This window comes from Solanum lycopersicum, chromosome 10, assembly GCF_036512215.1.
Source record: "Solanum lycopersicum chromosome 10, SLM_r2.1".
NCBI classification, from domain to species: domain Eukaryota; kingdom Viridiplantae; phylum Streptophyta; class Magnoliopsida; order Solanales; family Solanaceae; genus Solanum; species Solanum lycopersicum.
In genome coordinates this window covers 4,166,960-4,180,742 of record NC_090809.1, presented here as the reverse complement: position 1 = coordinate 4,180,742, position 13,783 = coordinate 4,166,960, and the positions used below count along the sequence as shown (strand labels likewise).

Sequence of the window (13,783 nt, the reverse complement as noted above, 5' to 3'; positions counted from 1 at the left end):
TTTAGCCTTAATATTCCTACGAGGATTTAGTTCTCTTCAAGTCAAAATATTCATTCAAATAAAGTATTAAACAAATTGGTGAAGTTTCTATATTTTTCAAACCAATGCATAGTCTGATTTATTTGTGAAGTTCTTATATTCTTCAAACCAAATGAGTAAAAAAATCAGAAGATTTTAGTCTCCAAAAGTCAAACACAATCAAATTTAGTAGTTACAACCCAATTTTTTCATAGAATTATGTCCCAACTTTATGTAAATAATTGACGTGTCTATAGTGGTTGAAGAAAAAAAATGAAACGCCTGCATTAAAAATAACAATTATCTCGGTACTTTCAATATCTAGATTCATCTTTGTAACTTAAGAATAAAACGAAGATAATGAGTATGATTATCTGTTACAAACATGTTTCCTTTATTTCTGTCAATTCTTTTTATGAGGTAAGTTGCAATGAAGTTAGTAATAACTATGGAGTTGCTTAAATTCTTCTTAACCCCCAACCCCATCTCTCAAATTGAGGATTCTTGACTGCTTTTACTTGACTGCTATTGCTTAAAGTTGAAGTCTTGATTGTGAAGATGATGAAAAATATTGAGAAGATATTTGATGCAGAAGAAGTGATTGAGGATTTTGAGGTGATGACAAAAGATGCTGGGAGGATTCAAGAAGAGACACTTGAGAAAATTCTGAAAGAAAATGGGGGAACAGAGTATTTGAAGCAATGGGGTCTGAATGGCAGAACTGATGTTGAGACTTTCAAGGCTTGTGTCCCCATAGTCTGTCACAGTGATTTGGATCCTTACATTCAAAGAATTGCTGATGGTGATCTTTCACCTATTCTTACGGGAAAGCCCATTCAAGCCATCTCCTTGAGGTAAGCAAAAAAGTTTCTCTTTTTTTTTTCCAGACCCCACTTGTGAGCGGTATATTGTTGTATGTTTAAAGAGGAAATATAATGGTTAATTTGCAGTTCTGGTACTACTCAAGGGAAGCCAAAGTTTGTACCTTTCAATGATGAATTGATGAATTCCACAATGCAGACATTCAAGACTTCTTTTGCCTTTAGGAACAGGTAATTTGCTTGTTGGTTCATGAAGTTTTTTTTGGTCACAAATACATCATATAGCCTATGTTTTTTTCTTTCAGAGAATTTCCCATTGGGAATGGAAAGGCTTTGCAGTTTATTTACAGCAGCAAGCAGTTTAAAACTAAAGGTGGTTTGGCAGCTGGAACAGCCACTACCAATGTGTATAGAAATGCACAATTCAAGAAGACAATGAAGGCAATGTCTACCCCAGTTTGTAGTCCTGATCAAGTGATATTTGGTCCTGATTTTCAACAATCCTTATACTGTCACCTTCTGTCTGGTCTCATTTTCCGCGATGAAGTTCAAGTTGTTTCATCAAAATTGTTGAAGCCTGATCCAGAATTGGCTGAAACAATTTATAGCAAATGTTCAAGTTTAAGCAATTGGTACGGCTTGATTCCTGAACTCTTCCCGAATACAAAGTACATTTATGGTATCATGACAGGTTCGATGGAGCCTTACTTGAAGAAACTGAGGCACTATGCAGGAGAATTACCTCTATTGAGTGCAGATTATGGTTCTTCTGAAGGATGGGTCGGAGTAAATGTTAACCCGAAATTCCCCCCTGAGATGGTTACTTATGCAGTGTTACCAAATATTGGCTATTTTGAATTCCTTCCACTCGAGGAAAATCTCATTGGCGTGGAGCAAGCAAATTCTTCAGTTGGGCTGACTGAAGTTAAACTTGGTGAAGAGTATGAAATTGTCTTCACCAATTTCGCAGGTACAATTTTCTTGCACGTCTTTTCTTGAAAATTCTATGCTTGTTGATCATTTATAGGAACACAGTCTTATTATTCAGTTATTTTTCATGGTTAACGAGTTCTGCACTAATCTTAGTGACTTCATGTAATTCAGCTGACTGAGTCGATTCCTCTCAACTTAGTATTCGTTCTTTATGGCAATATTGCAGGAAATGTGATTACTTACATATGCCTGCCTGACATCAAATACTAAGTTCTGCTTATATAGAAAATATTTTATCATTTGTTTTTATGCCTTATTTTGGAATTAACATATTTTTTGTCCATGTTCTGTTGTGCTCATTTATTCTGCAATACTTGCATCTACTACACTTAACAGATTCTGTCTTGTTGTTCCACATCTACTACACTTAACAGATTTATTCAAATTACCTACCTATCGGTCTATCTATTGCGTCAAATACGAGTTTAGCTATATGTCCTGAAAGTATAATTGACGAGAGTTATGTGTTTATATATGCAGGTTTATATCGTTACAGACTAGGTGATGTTGTCAAGATAAAAGGATTCCACAATGGCACTCCAGAACTCCAGTTTGTCTGCAGAAGGAACCTTTTGCTGAGCATTAACATAGACAAGAACACTGAGAAAGATTTGCAACTAGCCGTGGAAGCTTCAGGCAAGCACTCAGTTGACGAAAAACTAGAAGTATGGACTTCACCAGCCATGTCAACGTCTCAGCTGATCCAGGACACTACGTTATCTTTTGGGAACTGAGTGGGGAAGCAACTGATGAAATATTGCAAGAGTGCTGCAACTGTCTGGACAAATCGTTCCTGGATGCAGGCTACGTGAGCTCCAGGAAAGTGAATGCAATTGGAGCACTTGAACTGATGATTGTGAAGAGGGGAACCTTTCATAAGATATTGGATCATTTCGTTGGATTAGGAGGCGCGGTGAGCCAGTTCAAAACCCCTAGATGTGTTGGTCCAAAAAACAGCTCATTGATCCAAATACTGTCTAGTAATGTTGTTAAGAGCTATTCCAGTACTGCTTTCTGTTAAATTAAAATATGTATCTTTCCAAATTCGTAGCCCTCTGGGATTTCTTATCTTAATATATAATAGTGTAATATGTTGTCGGTTGATGTGAAGCCAACGAGCAAAGAGAGCAGAGAGCTTATCGTTTCTTTCTATTATACTTGAAAGCTTATCGTTTGTTTCCATTATACTTGCAAAATAGGTGTGAATTTGCTTATTTGTAAACAAAGTATCATTTGAATGTGAATGGTTTAACAGCATAGACCAAGTGTCCTAATTAATCATAGTGATCTTCCTATTCAACTACTTCAAACAAACACCTCATTTTACTAAGGCATAGTAGTGTAGTGAAACCCTAGGTGGAATCGTGTAAGAGAGAGGGAAAATCGTATAAGAGAAAGAAAGGGGAATCATATTATGTTTTAGAGAAATAAGAATGGGTGAAAATTGTTATCTATTAGAGAAATGAGGGAAAAATTCGTTATTAAGGTCTTATGAGTCTATGTGGAGGTGAGGTTATTTGTTGCTTATGTGGCGTCCACATGGTGTCCAGGTGCAGTTAACACACCTCTGTTAAAAATAAGGATAAAAGTGACCCAATACTTTAACAGAAGGATATTTTGAGCCAGAATTTAGTTTAAGGGTATACTGAGCTATTTCTGATAGTTCAGGTGTATTTTTGAGCCTTTTCCAATCTACTTTTGGGACAACTTTAGATATACAGGTCTAAAAAACCGAAATATGTAAATGAAATTCAAGTATATCAAGAGTAAGGTATTATGTTGATGAAATTCAAGTATATCAAGAGTAAGATATTATGATGATGAAAGTTTTCGAAATCCAATTGACATTGAAAAATAAAAGTTTCCTTAATTTAGTTTTCACTCAATAGACTTATGACAAACATCTTTACGCAGATGCTTTACATGCTCTTCTGTGATATTATTATAAATGACTATGTTGTACAAGTTTACCAACACTAAACTCACCAAGGTATGAATGAGAAATCTTATAATTTCTTATTATAGACGTTAACAATATGCATGTATCATTACAATCACGTTAAAAAACAATTATTGAACAAAGATACATTTAACAAAATTTTAGGCATTTTGATTTACATTAGAACTTCAACTTCCTGTTTTAGATTAAACGATGTGGGAATTTTCAGCAAACAAAGGACAACTTAGACATAAATTAGTTGATAATTGTTTGAAGGATGTAATGACTTCTATACAAATCATATAATATAATTTTCATTTATTTTAACATCGGTAGAAACTTCTCTTAGTTAATTTTGGATGAAGTGCACAAATAACCGTTTTTAGGAAAGTTATTCAAAGAACAATCAAATTTTATAAAATTTTGCCGTTTTACTATTAACTTTAGACATTTGACTTTTAAGTGTCAAACTCGACTCTGAATAATCAGATAAACCTTATATAATTTTTGAAACGGACTAAAGTTTAAATATCATATCTACAAGCAAAATACTTACGTTAACTTTGTTAGGTGTGTAGCAAGAATTGATGGGAAATAGAGGGAAGGAGAGGAATTTGAAAAAGTTTAGAACTTGAAAGGTTGGGAACTTGAAAAGTCCTCTAATGCTTTAATAAAAAAGGCAATAGTCCCTCATCGGTAATGGAAATGAAAATAGGAGAGTTTAAATAAATAAACGCTCCTATTAATTATTAAAAGGGTTGGAAAGAGGGACCCCCCTCGCGCCGTTGTCGTCGCCGCTCGCTTCGGCTTTGGCTTTGGCAAATGATCGATCGAGAGATAATTTTTTGGAAAATTTATTTTAATTATTTATTTAATTAATTAAATGGCCAAAAATTATTTCAATTAATCAGTTGATAACAGAAATTAACCGAAATGTTTTCAACTTTTTAGTTAATCCGACCCGACTCGGATCCGCGCGCGTGACCCATTTTAAATTCCGTTATATTTAAAAAAATTCCCGCCACTGTTCTGAAAGGTTGCAACTTTCAGGAACAGTCAATACCATTTGAAAGTTTGCAACCTTTCATTAATGGTTGTGTCAATTCTAAAAGGGTTGCAACCTTTCAAAATATATTATTCTTGCCTATAAATACCATTCAGTCTTTAGAATATTGACTTACGAATTTTCTGATCTTCCTTCTTCTTAAAAGAACACATTTTTCTTCGTGTACTTTCCTGCTATGGATTGATTCGCTGACAGTAGAGTTTTTGATATCTATACTCTACTGATTAAGATCATTTTCTTCCAACCCGAACTCTTGTATCACAAGCAGAGAAACCGGGTAAATTCACAGGTGTGAATTTCAAAAGATGGCAGCAACGAGTATTTTTCTGGCTTACCACTCTTGGTCTGCAGAAATTTACAAGTGAAGATACTCCAGTATCTGCTGATGATATGCCAGACAGGGAAAAATTTATGATTGTTGAAGCATGGAAACAGTCAGACTTCCTATGTAAAGGTTACATTTTGAGTGCTTTAGAGGATGACTTATATAATGTCTATAGTGCAATAACAAGTTCAAAAGAGTTGTGGAATGCACTTGAGAAGAAATATAAGACAGAAGATGCATGCTTGAAAAAATTTGTGGTCGCAAAGTTTTTAGACTATAAAATGGTAGATAGTAAAATTGTTGGAACACAAGTGCAGGAACTTCAACATATTCTCCATGATCTGATTGCTGAAGATATGGTAGTAAATGAAGCTTTTCAAGTGGCTGCAATGATCGAGAAGTTGCCTCCTTCGTGGAATGATTTCAAGAATTATGTAAAGCACAAGCGTAAAGAAATGAAGCTTGAAGATCTTGTGATTCGTCTCAAGATTGAGAAAGATAACAGAAATGCCGAAAAGAAGTCACGTAAGAGTTCAACAATAATTGGAGTTAATATTGTTGAAGAAGCTCCTACCAAAGACAAAAAGAGAAAGAAGTCCAACGAGCAGAAGTCAGAACAGGCCAAGAAGAAATTCAAAGGCAACTGTTATAATTGTGGCAAGGCTGGTCATAGATCTTCTGATTGTCATGCTCCAAGAAAGGACAAAAACAAAGGCAAAGGAAAAATTCAAGCAAACATCGTGGAAAAGATGGAAGATGCAGATGACTTGTATGCAATGATATCAGAGTGTAACTTAGTTGCAAATCCCAAGGAGTGGTTTCTCGACTCAGGTGCTATTAGACATATTTGCTCTGCAAAAGAAGCCTTTGCAATGTACACTCCTACTGAGTACGATGAAGATTTATTCATGGGAAACACAGCAACAACAAGGATTGCAGGAACTAGGAAAGTAATGCTGAAAATGACATCCGACAAAGTGTTGACTTTAAACAATGTTCTGCATGTTCCTACTATTAGGAAGAATTTAGTTTCTGCTGCACTACTCGTTAAGAACGGGTTTAAGTGTGTCCTAGTTAGTGATAAAGCTGTAATAAGTAAGAGTGAAATGTTTATAGGAAAGGGCTACCTCAATGAGGGTCTTTTCAAACTAAATGTAATGGTTATTGACAGTATTAATAAAAATTCTGCTTCTGTTTACTTATTGGAGTTAAGTGATTTATGGCATGCCCGTTTGGGACATGTAAATTACAAAGCCTTGCGAAAATTGGTTAATCTAGAAGTATTGAATGATTTTAAATGCGATAAGTCGAAATGTGAAATTTGTGTGGAAAGTAAGTTTGTTAAACATCCTTACAAGTCTATTGAAAGAAATTCTAAAACTTTAGACTTAATTCACACAGATATATGCGATATGAAGTCAACACCATCTCGTGGTGGAAAAAGTATTTTATAACTTTTATTGATGACTGCACTCGATTTTGTTATGTATATTTGCTTAATAGTAAGGATGAAACAATTGATGCATTTAAGCAATACAAAAATGAAGTGGAAAACCAATTGAATCTAAAGATAAAAATGATTCGGAGAGATAGGGGTTGAGAATATGAATCTCCTTTTGCAGAGATATGTTTGGAATATGGTATTATTCATCAAACTACTGCACCTTATACACCACAGTCAAATGGTTTGGCAGAACGGAAGAACAGAACATTAAAGGAAATGATGAATGCCTTAATGATCAATTCTGGTTCACCGCGAAATCTTTGGGGGGAAGCCATCCTTACAGCTAATAAAATACTCAATAGAGTACCCCATCGAAAAACACAATCAATTCCATATGAGTTGTGGAAAGGAAGAAAACCCAACTTGAAATATTTCAAAGTGTGGGGGTGTTTAGCCAAGGTAGAGGTTCTTTTACCTAGGAGGGTTAAAATTGGATCCAAAACAATAGATTGTGTCTTTATTGGGTATGCTGTGAATAGTAAAGCCTGTCGATTTTTGGTTCACAAATCTGATAATCCTGAGATTCATGTTAATGATAATTGAATCAGATAATGCAGAGTTTTTTGAAAACATTTATCCGTATAAAACTGAAAGTGAGTCAACAAGTGAAAGACTTAAACGACCACGAGAAGAATCAATGGAAAATATTCTAACTAGTGAGGAACCTAGGCGAAGTACTCGACAACGAAAATCTGTTTCTTTTGGACCAGATTTTGTAGCACTATTGCTTGAAAATGAGCCTCAAACCTTTAAAGCAGCTATTCTTCATCAGAGTCAACTTATTGGAAAGAAGAAGTCAATAGTGAGATTGACTCAATTTTAAGCAATCACACTTGGGAATTGACTGATCTTCCTCCAGGAAATAAACCTTTAGGATCAAAATGGATCTTTAAAAGGAAAATGAAACCTGATGGGACTATTGACAAATATAAGGCTAGACTGGTAGTCAAAGGGTATAGACAAAAGGAAGGTCTGGACTACTTTGACACATACTCTCCAGTAACAAGGATAACATCAATTAGGATGTTAATAGCACTAGCAGCAGTGCATGATATTAAAATCCACCAAATGGATGTAAAGACAACCTTCTTAAATGGAGAGTTAGAGGAAGAAATTTACATGGAACAACCTTAAGGGTTTATAGTTCCTGGTAAAGAAAAGAAAGTGTTCAGACTTGTGAAGTCACTTTATGGACTCAAGCAAGCACCCAAACAATGGCATGCTAAATTTGATCAAGTAATGTTGGCAAATGGATTCAAGATTAACGAATGTGATAAATGTATTTACATTAAAAACGTTATGAATCATGAAGTCATTGTTTGTTTGTATGTTGATGACATGTTAATAATGAGTAAAGAAATTGACGATATAAATGCTACTAAGCGCATGTTGTCCAGCAAGTTCGATATGAAAGACTTAGGAGTTGCTGATTTGATCTTAGGGGTCAGGATTATCAAAACTCCCCAGGGACTAGCATTATCTCAATATCATTATATTGAAAAAGTATTGGATAAGTTCAATTACTTGAATTTCAATATACTCAAAACTCCAATTGATTTAAGTTGTACATTTAAAAAGAATGAAGGTCAAAGTGACTCTTAATTGGAATACGCCAGAGTGTTGGGAAGTTTGATGTATATTATGAATTGCACGCGACCAGATATAGCATGTGCTATTAGTAAACTGAGTCGGTACACTAGTAATCCGAATCAAACTCACTGGATGGCTATGAAACGTGTGTTGGGTTATTTAAAATGGACACAACATTATGCTTTGCATTATAATAAATATCCTGCTGTGATTGAAGGATATAGTGATGCAAATTGGATCACCGGGTCAAATGATGTAAAATCCACGAGTGGTTATGTATTCATACTTGGTGGAGGAGCTGTCTCTTGGAAATCTTCCAAACAGACATGTATTTCTCGCTCCACAATGGAATCTGAATCCATTGCTTTGGATAAGGCTGGTGAAGAAGCGGAATGGCTCCGGAATTTCCTAGAGGATATTCCATTCTGGCCCAAACCTGTTGGACCAATTTGCATACATTGCGATAGTCAAGCAGCAATAGGTAGGGCAGGGAGCGTTATGTACAACGGGAAGTCTCGTCATATTCGATGTAGACATAACACAATAAGACAACTGCTCTCTAGTGGAATTATCACAATTGACTATGTAAAGTCAAGCGATAATGTGTCAGATCCACTAACGAAAGGCCTAGTGAGAGAGACAGTTGAAATATCATCTAAGGGAATGGGTTTACGGCTTAGGACAAGTCAGCATGACGGTAACTCTATCTAGTGGACTGTAGATCCCAAGAGCTAGATTCAAGGAGAAAAACAAAGTTGTGGCTGACGGTTCGACATTGTCATAACTCAATCCATTCTCATGATGAAGACAATGTTCAGGAAAAGGTTAAAACTTTAAGGCTTGTTAATGAGGTAATAAAGCTAAAGTTTTTAATGATTTGCTAAGTTTGGTAGATTTGACCAAATAGTGTATCTACGAGATGACACGGTTAGAAATCACCTATGTGAGTGTGAAGTGGAAGCCACTTCAAAGAGAATTTTATGTCAAAAGCCTATTCTCTATACACTCATGAAACTAGGATGTGTTCATGGCTGAAACGAACACAACCGTAAGAATCATAAACAGTAAAGGGTTAATTGTGTGACATATGGTTTTCTAGGTATACACCAAAGTTCGACGGTTCAAAGATATCACATCTATCGATTGATCGAGTATATCCGACATATGTTCACTACGAAAAGTCCAAGGGGAAACCTACTTATCCAGATGCAATTAATCCTTGCTTGTAAAGTACACAATTGTCCGTGCATTCCTATGTTATAACTATTCCCCATCAATGTGGGGGATTGTTGGGTATGGAGCAAGAATTGATGGGAAATAGAGGGAAGGAGAGGAATTTGAAAAAGTTTAGAACTTGAAAGGTTGGGAACTTGAAAAGTCCTCTAATGCTTTAATAAAAAAGGCAATAGTCCCTCATCGGTAATGGAAATAAAAATAGGAGAGTTTAAATAAATAAACACTCCTATTAATTATTAAAAGGGTTGGAAAGAGGGAACCCCCTCTCGCCGTCGTCGTCGTCGCTCGCTCGCTTCGGCTTCGGCTTTGGCTTCGGCTTTGGCAAATGATCGATCGAGAGATAATTTTTTGGACAAATTTATTTTAATTATCTATTTAATTAATTAAATGGCAAAAAATTATTTTCAATTAGTTGATAACAGAAATTAACCGAAATGTTTTCAACTTTTTAGTTAACCCGACCCGACTCGGATCCGCGCGCGTGACCCATTTTAAATTCCATTATATTTAAAAAAATTCCCGCCACTATTCTGAAAGGTAGCAACTTTCAGGAACAGTCAATACCATTTGAAAGTTTGCAACCTTTCATTAATGGTTGTGTCAATTCTGAAAGGGTTGCAACCTTTCAGAATATATTATTCTTGCCTATAAATACCATTCAGTCTTCAGAATATTGACTTACAAATTTTCTGATCTTCCTTCTTCTTAAAAAAACACATTTTTCTTCGTGTACTTTCCTGTTGTGGATTGATTCGCTGACAATAGAGTTTTTGGTATCTGTACTCTACTGATTAAGATCATTTTACCCTGGGAGGTTATATTCCAAATCAAACCTCAGATACTAGAGGGGAATAATTTCCTTAAGGGGACACTGTGAATTCAGTGGACTTGATTTTCTTCCTAAATTATCAAAAAGAGTATTCAAGATTTTGGTAAGTTTTACAGATTAAATTATTTTTTACAAATAAATTTCTGTTCATCTTATTTACTGGTTCTAAAAATCTTTGTTACTTCGTGTTTCTGAATAATTTATTACAACCAGTAATTTCTGATTTTCTTAACACAGATTGGCAACAAACTTGATATGCGTTAAGAGTTGAAATCCTACACTAATTGAAAGGACATACTTTATTTACTTTGTATTGTGAAAATGACGGCTCTCCCCTAAGTACATCTCTACAATGGGACGAATTGACCAATTAATTAAATTAGAGTAATTTATAGAAATTGTATTAGTCTAGAAGTTAATTACTTAAATACACGTTAATTTGCAATAGTACGAACCTTATCAGAATTTGGTGTGTCCAAATATGTCCAAAGGTCAAAATTAGATGTAATTTATTCTAGATACTCTAAGTGGATTTGCATGGATCTGAGATTTGACAAATCTCGCTTGCCACTTTCCCACGTGTTTGATATACAGATACATGCAAATCACATTAGATACATACAAGTACATGTATCTAGTGTGTATGTATCAAGTATGATTTACATGTATCTGTGGTATATAGACAAATCTCGCTCGTCTCCCTCCTATATTTTCTCGTCTATCTCCCTATTATAACGTATCAAGTAGTAAGATAGAAGTATCTAGGTATATAAAACATGTATCGATATGTATTTGACCTTAAAAAATTGTATACAGTTTATTTAAGGGTCATTTTACATAAATAATATAATATAATATATTAGTTACGACTTATTAGCTATGGTATTATATGTACTCTTACTGTAAATGACATTATTTTTATCACTCCACATAACAAAATACATTATTTCTTTATACTCCTTCTTCCGTCATTACATTTTTTTTCTGTTTCTCTTTTCTTCAATTATTTTCTCTCTTTTATTTTTGTCTTTTCTTCCGTCATTTTTTTTCTCTCCTTTCCATTTTTATGTCATTTTGATTCTCTTATCGTAAAACAATGGTCATTATCACGTGGAGCCCGCTAAATTAGTGACTTTTATCACTTGTAATAGTGCAAGATCATAGGCGGATCTAGGATTTGGAGGTCGGGGGTGCCACACGTTCAAGTAAGATGAAAGAATGATTGCTTTAATTTTGGGTTACAACTCAGGTTATTAATTTTATTTATTTTTATAAATGAATCGATCAAAAATGCATGTAGTAATATTTTCTTTTAGATATTATGTGATTAGATATAACTAAACAATTCAATTTTATTTCTTTTTTGGAATTTGATGTCGTCTTCACTGAAACTTTTAAGAAAAAAAAGATTTTTCACATTAAAATTTGAGCTTGTATAAACCATCTAATAGTATTAACATAATATATTCATCTTCCATTGACTTTATGTGTTATTGGAAGCATATAGTTGAGAAAGAATAAAAATTGTACTTTCAGTTTAGCCATTTATATAGCAAAAATGTCGATGAATATCGCAAGAACCTTTAAATTAAAAAAAATAATTTCTGAAACTTATGTTTTTTTTTTAAAATTACTATTTAAATATATTCTTCATAATATTTATTTGATGCTCATAATTCCGTACTCACTAATTGATTAAAAAAATAAACACGTTATACTCATATCAAGAGATTAATAATTAGTGCAAGAGAAAATAAAACAAACTCAAAATTAATTATGAAAAGGGGTCAATTTGAATTAATAAAAAATAGTAATAAATAAATAAGAACAAATGTAAAAAAAAAAGGAAAAAAAAGGGTCAATTGAATTAATAAAGAATAGTCATAAATAAATAAGAATGTATAGAAAAAAAGAAAAGAAAAAAAAGTAAAGAAAAAAAAGGAGCAAGACAAAAAGGAAGTGTTGATGGCCAGATTCAAATCTGCATAGCCTAGGTGGGTGATCTCCTCCTTTACCAGCTAAGCTATTTCGCAGCACAGATGGGAAAACTAATATATATGCAATTAATATGCATATATACACATATATACAATGTTTTTTCCGAAATCACTAGGTGCCACGTGGCCACGTAGATCCTTCCCTGTGCAAGACAAATATGCATGCCATGTGGAAACCAACTTTTAGAGAACTACCAACACTTGACAATTAGTGGCCAAGTTACACATTTCTAATTTAGCAATATCTCACTATTAAAGACTCCTTGTATTGTGGAAAAAATTAAAAGATAGATATGACCACCTGAAGTTGGTCATCTTTCCACAGGTGTATCATGATTGGTCTAATTTGAGGTTAATAGACTTTAAAATATTATTCCATGCATAGAGTTATATCACAGTCAAATTTATGCCGAAAAGAGGTCATTGAACATGATAAGCTTGAGAAAAAATACTCCACATTTCCTGCCTAGAGTGTGCTCCTGCAGTAGCAATATCAAGAAATGAGTTTTAAAAAATATTCTGAATTACTTTCACATCTTCTTATTGCAGAACAACTAACGATATTTTGATAAAAAATCATGGAAGTCGATATGTTGATTCTATGCCACTTCGTGAAGTGAATTAGACAAATTGTCACCAATTAGAAAGAGGTCGTGGCTCTTATCGTGGTCATGGCTCCGGTCATGATCGATCGTGATCGTAAAATAAATTATAATCATGATGGTCGTCTTGCACCTAAAAATGACCAGCAATATAAAAGGAAAGGTGAAAGACAAGAAGTATACAAAAGAAAAATTCAGAAAGTATATGTCTTAGATGTTGAGGAATGGGGCACTGGTCGCATACTTGCTGATCATCTAAGCGTCTGGTTTAGCTCTATCAGGCATCCTTGAAAAAGGATAATTATAATCTAGTTGCAAACTTTATGTCTCAAAGATAATGTTGAACCCATGCATAAGATGAATAGTAATGCAAAAGCAAATGTTGACCGTATGCTTCTAAATGTAGCTGATTTCTTTGTATTCCCTGAAGGACAAACGATCAATGGCGATCCCGCGATAATCTAGATAATCTCTTTTTCTGTTTGTTTGTATTAGTTGGTATGTATGTATTTTTCTAATCTTGTAAATATAATAGCCTTATTTAATAGTAATATTTTACTTTGTTTAAATTTATTTATCAAGAAAATATGGATATGCCCCAAACTTTGTTTGAATCAATGATCAACCATGAATATATTTGTGTAATTGATAGTGGAACAACCCACGACATATTAAAAAATGAGAAATACTGCTCTTACTTGCTTAGAAGAAAAGGAAATGTTACTACAATTTCTTATAGTTTGAACTTAATAGAAGGCTCCAAAAGAACTATTATCTTGCTGCCTACGGGGACAAAACTTATTATAGCAGATGTATTTTTCTCTTCTAAATCCCCAAGAAACCTGTTAAGTTTTAAAGATATT

General features: G+C 34.0%; 1 pseudogene; it reads left to right on the top strand.

Annotated features, from left to right (window-relative positions):
* The first annotated feature begins 549 nt into the window (after positions 1-549).
* On the top strand, positions 550-2,882 carry LOC101249589 (jasmonoyl--L-amino acid synthetase JAR6-like; annotated as a pseudogene).
* Positions 2,883-13,783: the final 10,901 nt, after the last annotated feature.